Source organism: Sarcophilus harrisii, chromosome 2, assembly GCF_902635505.1.
Source record: "Sarcophilus harrisii chromosome 2, mSarHar1.11, whole genome shotgun sequence".
Lineage (NCBI taxonomy): Eukaryota > Metazoa > Chordata > Mammalia > Dasyuromorphia > Dasyuridae > Sarcophilus > Sarcophilus harrisii.
In genome coordinates, this window is record NC_045427.1 from 430,789,285 (window position 1) to 430,801,550 (window position 12,266).

At 35.7% G+C, this 12,266-nt stretch overlaps 1 protein-coding gene across 1 annotated transcript in view; it reads left to right on the forward strand.

Moving 5' to 3' along the window:
• The window catches only part of SRC (SRC proto-oncogene, non-receptor tyrosine kinase), a 167,788-nt gene that overhangs the window by 28,945 nt on the left and 126,577 nt on the right, over window positions 1–12,266 (forward strand). Inside the window, exon 2 of the mRNA XM_031954053.1 lies at window positions 2,622–2,688. The gene's annotated coding sequence lies outside the window, so the exon portion shown is untranslated. The remainder of the gene's footprint in view (window positions 1–2,621; window positions 2,689–12,266) is intronic.

A 12,266-nucleotide genomic window follows, 5' to 3' on the forward strand; every position in this document is an offset into this window, starting at 1 on the left:
CTTCCTTCCTTTTACATAATGTTTTCATGTATCCCAACTATGAAAACATTTCATCTCTCTTCTTCCTCATTTCTACATTAGTGTATTCCTTTTATCCTCCCTTTTCTTTCCCCTCTTAAGGACCTCAGAACAGAATCCAATCTATTCTTAGCAGTTATTTTTCTTCAATACTTTCTGCTGTGATTCTGAAAGGACACATATAACCTCCCTATTAGAATTTAGCATTACATCATCATATATTTCCTTGTAATTACTCAAATACATTTACCTTCCTTGCTTTTTTTGAGTTCATATGTTTGGATTTTTAAGTTCCAATATTTGTCTTTCCATTAGAAATACTTGAAGGTCCTCTATTCTATCACATATCCATTTTTTCCTCTGTAGAATTATGTTCAGCATTATAGTACATGTTATTTTTACTGGTAAGCCTAGATTCATTGGCTTTTGGAATTCTGTATTCCAAGGTTTCTTGTTTTATGTTCTTATGTGATTCTGACTGTGGTCCCTTGACCATAGTAGTTACTTGCACTACTTTTTTCTGGATGCTTCCAGTATAATTTTTTTTTTATGTGAGTTCTATATTTTGGCTATGATATTCCCAGAACTATTTTTGTTTGTTTCTTTCAAGAGATTCTTTCTCCTAGTGGATTTTTTCCGTCTTCTTTTGTCCCCTGGTTCTAATTTTTAAAAAGTATATTCATGGTGCAGCTAGAATCAGGAGGACCTGAGTTCAAATCCTACTTCAGACATTGACACTTGATACTTACTAATAACTATGTGACCCTGGGCAAGTCACTTGACCCCAATTACCTTGTCCCTGCCCCCAAGGAAAAAATTATTTTCTTTTTAAAAAAATAGCTTTTTATTTTTCAAAATACATGCTAAGATACTTTTCAATATTGACCCCTATAAAACTTTATGTTCCAAATTTTTCTCCTTCCATTCCCACCTTTCCCCTCCCCTAGACAGCAAGCAATACTGTGTAGCTTAAACATGTGCAATTCTTCTAAATATATTTCCATATTTATCATGCTGTGCAAGAAAAATCAGATCAAAAGGGAAAAAATAAAAAAGAAAAAAATGACAAGCTAACAAACAATAACAACAAAGAAGGTGGAAATATTATGTGGTGATCCACATTCAATTTCCATAGTTCTCTCTTTGGATGTCTATGGCACTTTCCATCACAAGTCTACTGGAATTACCTTGAATCATCTCTGTTGAAAAGAGCCAAATCCATCTTAGTTGGTCATCATAAAATCTTGTTGCTGTGTACAATGTTCTCTTGGATCTACTCACTTAACTTAGCATTGTTTCATGCAAGTCTTTCTAGGTTTTTCTGAAAATCAGCTTACTCATAATTTCTTATAGAACAATAATATTCCATAACATTCATATACCATAACTTATTCAGCCATTCTTGACTGATGGGCATCCACTCACTTTACAATTCCCTGCCACTATAAAAAGGGCTACTACAAACATTTTTGCACATGTGGATTCTTTTCCCTTTTTTATGATTTCTTTGGGATACAGACTCATTAGAGATGCTGTTGCATCAAAGGATATGCAGTTTTATGGCACTTTGGACATAGTTTCAAATTGTTCTCCAGAATGGTTGGATTATTTCACAAGTCCACCGACAATATATAAATGTTCCAGTTTTTCCCCCATCACCTCCAACTTTTATCATTATCTTTTGTTGTCATCTTAGCCTGTGAAAGGTGTGAATTGGTATCACAGAGTGTCTTAATTCGTGTTTCTCTAATCAGTAGTGATTTACATATGACTAGAAATGGTTTTAAATTTTTCACCTCAAAAATTGTTCATATCCTTTGACCATTTATCAATGTGATTCAGTGAGATTTTGTACTTTTCTTTTTTCTTTTTTTGCTGAGGTAATTGGGATTAAGTGACTTGCTCAGGATCACACAGCTAGGAAGTGTTAAGTGTCTGAGACCAAATTTGAACTCGGGTCCTCCTGACTTCAGGGCTGGTGCTCTATCCACTGCACCACCTAGTTGCCCCTGTACTTTTTTTTTTTTTTTTTAACCATGTGGCCAAATGATTTTTAAGAATTTATTTCTTTGGCATTTTTGGTGTGCCTTCTTTACCAGGCTATTAATTCACTTATAAATTTTTTTTTTTGCATTGCTCTCATTTCTTTTTCCAATTTTTTCTCTACTGCCTTTATTTAACATTTAAAATAATTGCTTTTGTTCTTTTAAAAAAAATTCTTTCCTCAGCTCTTCTTTGAATTTTTATTGGGCTTGTGTCCAATCTGCATTTTTCTATGCAGGCTCACTTGCATTGTTTTCAAGTCCTCATCTTTTTGTAAATTTGTGTCTTGAGCTTCTATGTTACTATAGTAGCTTTTTGGAATTGTTCTTTTTTTGCTTACTCATTTTTCCAGCTTATTTTTGACTTTGAACTTTTTTTTTAGGGTTGGCCTCTGCTTACATCTGGGTGTGGGAGGTGATTGTCCTGAGCTTCAAGCTTTAAATTATGCTGTTTTCACAGCTAAGCCTGGGTGCCTGTAGGTAATCAGTGCTTTCAAAGTGGTATGATCTGGAATTTGGTCTGGTCACTGCCTTCTGTTTTGTACTTTGGTTCTTACCCAGGTATGGCCTCTGCTTCCTGACGACTGCAAGTGCTCCTCTCCACCCTGCAAATGCAACCTATATGCAGGTAGGTCCCTTGCTTTCTCACAACTGTCGGTCTTAGAACTGTAACCTGGAACTATATACTAGGCAATGGAGATGATGAAGTGGCACCTGATTTTGTGCCCCATGCTAACACAGGGGTCCACCTGTAATCTCTTTCTGACCAGGTGTTTGGTGTCAAAGTTACATTCCAAATTAAATTCAGAAGTTTCAATTGGAGATTAATGAAAGTAAAGATATGATTTTTTTTCCCATCCAAGTTCACAACTTCTTTGAAATTTTCCCTTGATCCCAAATGGTTAAAAACCTCTAGTGTTGAGAGGAAAGAGAAGGGACCCAGGGAAGAGTTCTGGGTGATATCATTGAGTAGTTAGCATGACCTAAATGAAGATCCAGCAAATGACAATAAAGAGTGGTCAATTTAAGTAGGAGAACCAGGAAAGAAGAGTGTTATCAAAACCTTCGGTGGAGAAAATATCCAGAAGAAAAAAAAAAAAGGTGATTAACAACATCAACAGTTGAAGAGAGAGAGAAAAAAAATGGATATGGTTTGAGAAAAAGCTATTAGACTCAGTAATCAAGAGATCATTGGTAATTTTAAATAGGTCAGTTTCGGTTGAATGATAATTGAACAGAGAGTTAAAAAAGGAAAGGTAATACAGAGACCTATAATAAATAGCTTTCTTAAATAATTTATATATAAGATAGGAAAGAGATAGAGCAAATAAAGATTGTTTTTTAAGGATGGAGAGACATGGATGTATTTGTAGGTAGAAGAGAAATCAATAGAAGGAAAGAGATTGAAGATTAGAAAAAGAATGAGGACAAGAATGAAGATAATCAATCTGTTGGAGAAAACAGGAAGGAACAGGTAAAGAGTATCTGTAGTTTGGTAGCCCTTGGCCAAGTATCTGAAACAGGAGAAGGACAAAATAGTAAAGGAACATGTCTGAATGATATGAAATGAAGAAGAGGGGAGAAGAGGAAACTCTCAGTGAGTGGCCTTAATTTTTTCAATGAAGTATGAGGCCAGATCTTCATCAGAGAAGGTGGAGGGAGAGAATACTGTTCAATGCTTCAGAAGAAACAAGAAGATTTGAAATAGTTACTGTAGAGTTGACAGTAAAGTATTTAGGAAGCAGTAAACAGCTAGATTTCCATTAATGAGACTAGCAAACCTCTTGAAATAGTTTTTTTATTCAATCAATTTTATTCAATACATGACCCACAGTCTATCTCTCTACCCCAACTCCTGCCTTCATATTAGGAGGCTTCAAAGTACATACTAATGGTCCCTCAAATATCCTAACTTCCAAAATCTGAAGTTACTCAATTCCCATACCCTACTTCTTTACTCTAGTTTAGCTATACACACTCTAGTTTAGCTACACACAGAGAAAGTAATACTTACTCTTGATTTTGTCCACACACATCACTTTCATATTAATGAATTCTGAAAGTCCTTGATCTTGATCATTTTTAATCATCTTATTTTTTTTAATGCCTCAAAATTCCAACTATATATTTCATCTTCATTATAATTTCCATTCCCCTCACCACTCAATTCTTTCTGTTATCATTCCTGCATTACTGCACCTTCCCCCCTTCTATATTTTGAAACCTTAGGGAAGTTCAGCTCTACACTGTTGTCTAATCTTGAATTCCTTGCCCATGCCCAACCCTAAATTACTCCCACCACCTCCTTCCTTTGCTCCTATTAAAGTGATGCTGAATGAAGAGAGAAAAAATATAAACTATGATGATTGGGCCCACTCTAAATTTATATCCCTAATCTCAGTTGAGCCCTTACTGCGTCAAGAGAATCAGAGTTAGATTCTTATTAGTACAAATAATAAATCCCTTGCAGTGGTCAAATTATTAAAATTTGCACTGCATATTTTCTGTGAACTAGAAGAAATCAACATATTTTACATAATTATAACTTTGAATATTGCAAATTCAAAAATATTCAATTATTTCAAGAGGTTTGTTAGTCTCATTAATGGAGATCTAGCTGTTTACTGCTTCCTAAATACTTTACTGTCAACTCTACAGTAACTATTTCAAATCTTCTTGTTTCTTCTGAAGCACTGAACAGTATTCTCTCCCTCCACCTTCTCTGATGAAGATCTGGCCTCATACTTCATTGAAAAAATTAAGGCTATTCACTGAGAGTTTCCTCTTCTTCATTAAGAATTGAAAGGACTTTTATAGTCTTACATCAGTTGACTGGGATCAAGGGCTGATTCTGCAGTGGGGTTGGGGGGGTGGGGAAGGCAATTACAAAAATTAACCTAATTTTAGTCCAGGAGCAATCTGTTATCTTTTTATTGGCTGCCTGAAAAGAAATAGTGTTTTAGTAATCTTGTACTTTGCTTGTCCTCAAGGAGAGATATACAAATTCCTCTGTTTGGCATTTAAAACCATTCTGGCTCTGATGTTTCTTTCCAGCCCAATTTCACATTATTTCCTATTCACACAGTCAAATGGACCTTACTGTTTCCTATATCTGAAACAGGGTGTTCCTCATGCTTGGAATACTTTCCCTTGCTTTCACTTCTTAGAATACCCATCTCCCTTTAAAGCTCAACTGAAGTGCCATGCCTACATGCTTCCTTTTCTGATGGACCCGACCTCCCACACAATTATTTTGTATTTACTTTGTATATCTTTTATATTTATCTATTCTCTGACATGTTGTGCTCCTCTCTCCTAATAGGCTGATAGCAAGGATTATTTCATTTTTGTCACTATTCTGTATGTAGACTCTTAAAAAATGTTTGTGGAGGGGGGCGGGGGTGGAACCAAGATGGCAGAGAAGGTACACACGACTTTCTAAGCTCCTCTCATACCCTCACGACCAATTATTAAATTCAGCCTCAAAAATAGCACTTGACTGGTAAAATTCATGAAGATTAGAAGTACAACAACTTACCAGCTGAAGATAATCTGGAAGATTGCCAGAAAAGGTTTGGCCTGAGAGGTGGGAATAGACCAGCACAAACAGGGATAGAAAATTAGAGGCTAGCATATTGAGTAGACTGGGCCGGGGTGGCCTCCGTGGTTAGAAAATTTACAGAGATGACTACCATAGGCTGACTGCTCTGCTCTGCTTGCAAAGCAGCAGACAAGCAGAGAAATTAAAACCAAAAGTAGAAGGTACCCTAAAAAAATGCCAGAACCTAACAGGATCTGTCTATACCCACCCAAAACCGGAAGTGAGTGAACCAGCACAGGCTACAGCACAGCTGTGCAGCCACATTGCCTGGGGCAGTCACAAATCTGCATGGTAGGGGGGCACAGTCTGGGGTAGCCTCTAATCTGCACGGGGCAGGGGAGGGGGGGGGGGGCTCGGCCTGGAGCAATAGAACTTCCGCAGCATGACTGCGCTTCTCTGGGCAGAGACATTTCCGGTCCATGTGGCTATTTGCTGGTCAGCTGCTAATACCCACAGCCCCATAGTGGGCTTTGGCTTGAGGTAGTGACACTTTCACTGCTCAGCCTCTAGCCCCACGGCAGTCACTAATCCGACTGGGCTGCAAAGAGTGAGGTGTGGGAGTGCTCTGGGAAAAAGTTCCCTCCCGGAAGTGATTCAGATCTGGTTAGCACAGGGCCAAGCTGCAGAAGTGCCCAGTGAAGGGCCCTGCTGTGCAGATTAGCTACTGGGAGTGGAGGAGGCCCAAATTTTACATTATGTAGAAATGTTAAGTGAATGGAATTGACTTCCTCAGGGTTTATTGACCTTGTCACTAAAGATCTTCAAGCAGGGGTTAAAAGTTGGCTATCTGTACAAAAGTCATATTTTAAATAGAGGAAAGGTTGAACTAAAGGACCTGTGGGATTGACTGTCCATACACCTATCCCTGTTCTGCAGAGGAAGCTGGTAACCTCCTTGCCCTGAAGGCAGACCCTACAGGCTTTTTTAAAAATGAGTAAAAAAAATCAAAAGGACAATTGATAGCTTCTATACAGAAAGAGAGCAGGTTTTCAACCCTGAGGAGACTAATAGCAGACAGTCTCCAGATAAAACAGCAAAGGCGGATGTAACCTGGTTGCCATCACACAAATCTCTCCTAGAAGAGATTATTAAAAATCTTAAAAGAGAGCTAGAAGAAAAACGGGGAAAGGAAAGAGAAGCTATGCAAGAAAGCAACAACTTCTTGAAATGTGAATCGGAAAAGGTAAAGAACTTCCAGGAAAGTAGGATTTGTGAATTGGAAAAGGTAAAGAACTCCCAAGAAAGTTGGATTTGTGAATTGGAAAAAGAAAATAACTCACTAAAAAAAAAAAAAAAATTAGTAAAATGGAAAAAAATTCCATAGAGCAAAACAACTCATTTAAAAACTCAATTGGACATATACAAAAAGAAGTAAAAAAAGCTAATGAAGAAAATAACTCATTAAAAATCAGAACTGAACAAATAGAAATGAATGATTCATTGAGACATCAAGAATCACTCAAGCAAAACCAAAAAAAAAAATGAAAAATTAGAAAAAAACATTAAATATCTACTTGGAAAAATACAGACCTGGAAAACAGATCTAGGAGAGAGAATCTGAGGATTATTGAATTTTGCAAAAATTATGATGAAAAAAAGCCTATATACCATTTTACAGGAAATTATCAAAGAGAACTGCCCAGATGTAATAGAATCAGAAGGTAAAATAGGCATTGAAAGAATTCATTGTCCTCAAAGGACCCTAAAATAGAACTTCAAGGAATATTGTGGCCAAATTTCAGAACTATCAGACTGAGGAAAAAATATTACAAGCAGCCAGAAAAAAACAATTCAAATACCGAGGTGCCACAATAAGGATCACTCAAGATCTGGCTGCCTTCACATTAAAGGATCAAAGGGCCTGGAATCTGATATTCTGAAAGGCAAAAGAACTTGGAATTCAGCCAAGAATAAACTACCCAGCTAAGCTGAGCATTTTCTTCCATAGAAGAAGATGGACATTTAATGAAACAGGTGAATTCCATTTGTTTCTAAGGAAAAAAAACAGATCTAAACAAAAAATTTGATCTCCGACCATAGGACTCAAGAGAAGCAGAAAAAGGTAAAAGGAACTCTTGAGAACTGTATTTCTGTTGTGGATATACATAAAGACCACATGTATAATTTGATTTTACTGATATAACATTAAAAAAGAAGTAGAAATGGAAAGGGAATAGTATCAGAAAAAGGGAAAGGGGAGGGGGATAAAAAAAGGGAAACTACATCCCACAAAGAGGCAAAGGAAACCTATCATATCTGAGGGAACTTAGAGAGGGGGAGGAACATTATGTGAATCTTACTCTCATCAGAGTTGGCTCAAAGAGAAAATAATTGACATATTTGTTTTATAGAGAATCTTCTCTCACCTCATTAAAAAAGTGGGAGAAGAAAAGGGAAAAGGAAAAAAGTAATAAGGGAAGGGTACAAGAAAGGGGAAAGGATTCAAGGGGAGGAGGGAGGAATCTTAAAGAGGGAGAGCTGCGTGATGCAAGTGGGGCCCATAAGTTTAATACTGGGAAAGCAGGGAAAGGAGGACAAGAAAAAGAAAAACATAATCTGGGAATAATATGATGACAGGAAATACAGAATTAGTAATTTTAACCGTAAATGTGAATGGGATGAACTCTCCCATAAAGCGGAGGCGGTTAGCAGACTGGATCAAAAGTTAGAACCCTACAATATGTTGTTTACAGGAAACACATTTAAAGCAAGGAGATACATATAGAGTAAAGGTAAAAGGCTGGAGCAGAATCTATTATGCTTCAGGTGAAGTCAAAAAAGCAGGGGTAGCCATTCTTATCTCAGATTAAACAAAAGCAAAAATTGATCTAATCAGAACAGATAAAGAAGGAAACTATATCTTGTTAAAGGGTACTATAGACAACGAAGCTATATCAATACTAAACATATATGCACCAAGTGGCATAGTATCTAACTTCCTAAAGGAGAAGTTAAGAGTAGCAAGAAGAAATAGACAGCAAAACTATAATAGTGGGAGATCTCAATCTTGCACTCTCAGAATTAGATGAATCAAACCACGAAACAAATAAGAAAGAAATTGAAGCGGTAAATAGAATATTAGAAAAATTAGATATGATAGATCTTTGGAGAAAACTGAATTGTGACAGAAAGGAGTATACGTTCTTCTCAGCAGTTCATGGAACCTATATAAAAATTGACCATAGATTAGGACATAAAGACCTCAAAATGAAATGCAAGAACAATTAGCCCTCATGCTATATAAACTATTTGAAAAAATAGGGAATGAAGGAGTCCTACCAAATTCCTTTTATGACACAGATATGGTACTGATAATTAAACCAGGTAGGTTGAAAAAAGAGAAAATTATAGACCAATCTCCCTAATGAATATTGATGCTAAAATCTTAAATAAGATATTAGCAAAAAGACTACAGAAAATCATCCTCAGGATAATATACCATGATCAAGTAGGATTTATACCAGGAATGCAGGGTTGGTTCAATATTAGGAAAACTATTAGTATAACTGACCACATTAATAACCTAGAAAAAATAACAACAAAATACATATGGAAAAACAAAAGGTCAAGAATTTTAAGGGAATTAATGAAAAAAAAATCAAATGAAGGTGGCGTAGCTGTACCAGATCTAAAATTATATTATAAAACAGCGGTTACCAAAACCATTTGGTATTGGCTAAGAAATAAACTAGTTGATCAGTGGAATAGGTTAGGTTCAAAGGACAAAACAGTCAATAACTTTAATAATCTAGTGTTTGACAAACCCAAAGACCCCAGCTTTTGGGATAAGAACTCACTATTTGACAAAAATTGCTGGGAAAATTGGAAATCAGTATGGCAGAAACTAGGCATTGACCCACACTTAACACTGTACACCGAGATAAGGTCAAAATGGGTTCATGACCTTGGCATAAAGAATGAGATTATAAATAAATTAGAAGAACATAGGATAGTTTACCTCTCAGATAATAAGTGAATAGACATAAAAGTACTTTGAAACCTCAATTTGCAAAAACAAAGCATGGAAGAGGACCTAGAACTCAGCATTGTCTTCCTCAGCGCTAACCCTAGATATGAATGAATGAAGAACATTTAATAGACATCTACTTTGTGTCAGATATTAAGCTAAATACTGAGTATACAAAGAGAAAAAGCCAGGATAGCTCCTGTCTTCAAGGAACTTATTAATATATGCACAGGTTAATATGTATAGGATGTATACAAAACAAGTACATAGTTTTGGTGGAGGGTACCAACAACTGGAGTAATAAGGAAAGTCTTGAAGAAAGAGGCAATTGAAACTGAATTTTAAAGCAACTTGCTACCATCAAAGAAGATGTCCAGTGCAGAATCAAAATCAAAGGATTTCTTCTAAGTGGTAAAGTAATCCCAATATTCCTATTTGTCAGTCTTATTGTACTGATTGCATTAAAATTTAGAACATTTCAGAGCTTTCTAAATGAAATTCAGAGTCACTCAAAAGAGTTTGACCTTATCAAATATCTTGGAAAAAAACTCCAGGTTTACAGAGCACTTTTCTTGCAACAACAAAAAGTTGCACCCAAACTGATAATTATTGGAGTAGTGTGGATGAGTTATCTTTGGGAAATTGTGCATTGCTTTTAATATTCCCCAGGGGTTTTCTGAAAACAAAGGTCCATTTAAAAACATTCTTCCAATGATGTTATAAAGCTGTGATTTACAGATCACTATAAATTCCATTGAAGGTCACCCAAAGAGAAATGAAGAGAAATATGTTGGATTTGAGGAAGCTGCAGCATATTAGCAGCTAAGAGTTGTCTAAAAGAAATACCATACACTTATGAACTCAGACCAATGTGGTGACCAGGCACAATTCCAGAGGACAGATGATGAAACCTGATACCCACTTCCTGACTAGGTGGTTGTGATGGAGTCAAGGTGCAAAATGAAACATACATTTTTAGATAGTGCATAGCCAGTGCATGAATTTAATTTGCTTGCTTATTCATATTTATTACAAGAGTTTTTATTTCTTTTCCCCCTCCAGTGTGTGTGAAGAGAATTTGGGAAAGATAAAACATCTCTTTTGCTTGTTAATTTTTAAATTTTGAAATATCATTAAATATATACCATGGGAAAAATGTATGATCCCATATTCTATCAGGAGAACTTGAATCAAGACCCTAAGGCATTTTATATAGACCCCTAGAAAGGACATGAATGGGATGTCATCTATATCTCTGGAGAGAGTAACCTATATACATATGATCACGTATCCATTGAAGAAATATTAGAGATCAAAGTTGAATGTGTTGGAGAGATATAAAACAAGATTTGAGTGAATGACATGACCAGGTATTGGTTCATTAATTCTTATTTAGATTTAGGATACTGAAAATCATAATAACAATTTCCATTTCTATAGCACTTTTAAGTTTTATAAATCTTTTTCCCTACAACTTTTCTATGAGATAGGAAGTGCATATGTTATCATTCCATGAAGCGCGGTTATATTCTATCACATCTACATACTACTTTGTTCAGTCTATGCAGTTAATTTTTTTTTTTAACACTTAGGAGAAAGTCTAATGATACTTCATTCCTCATGCATTTTTGTTTTAAGAACTATCGTTTTTTTCTTTGTCTTCAATTCCAGAAATAGCTCTCTCTCCTACTTTCCCCAGCAAGCCATCCCTTGTAATCAATCAGTCAATCAATAAACAAGCATATGTTAAAATGCTTACTATGTTCCAAACCCTATGACAGTTCCTAATAATACAAAAACACTCTAAATATATACTATATACACTCACACATACATATGTATATCTACTGATTTGTGGTCAGAGAGAATGCACTAGCAACTGGAGGGAACAGGAAGGGCCTTGAAGAAAATGAGGGATTCTGAGAGGTGGTGGTGAGGAGGAAATACATTCTAGGAATGGAGAGAATCAATGTCTACATACAGGGATAGGAACAGAGTACTTTATGTAACAAAAAAAGAAAGAACAAAATAAAATAAAAATAAGAAAGGGAAAAGAAAGCAGTTCAGGAAAATTAACCCAATATATCTGACAATAATATATGTAGTATTCTACATTCATAGACTTCCACCTCTGCAAAGAAAAGGAAGTATACTTTCTCACCTCATCTTTGTTGCCAACCTTGGTTAATATCATTATACAGTGTGTAGTATTGATTCCTCCTGAATCCCTACCATTTACATTTTTAAAGTCACTGTGTATATTGTTTTCCTTCTATGTTTACTCTATCAGTCAATATAAATCTTCCTGTGATCTTCTGATTTCTCCATAGTCATAATTTCTTAAACCACAGGAATATTCCATTATATTCTTATAATGGAATGTATTGATCCATTCTCCAGTTAATGGATTTCTGCTTTTATTCTTCGAGCTCTCCTATCACAAAAAAAAGTATTCCTATGAATATTATGATGTTCATGGAAGCTTTCTTTTTTTGACCTTTTTGGGGTATATATACCTCATAGTGAACTAAAGAATATGAATATTTTAGTCACTTTTTAGTTATTCTAAATTGTTTTCTGGAATGGTCAGATCCACCAATAATGTATTTGCTTTTCCACAACTTTAACTATATTGACT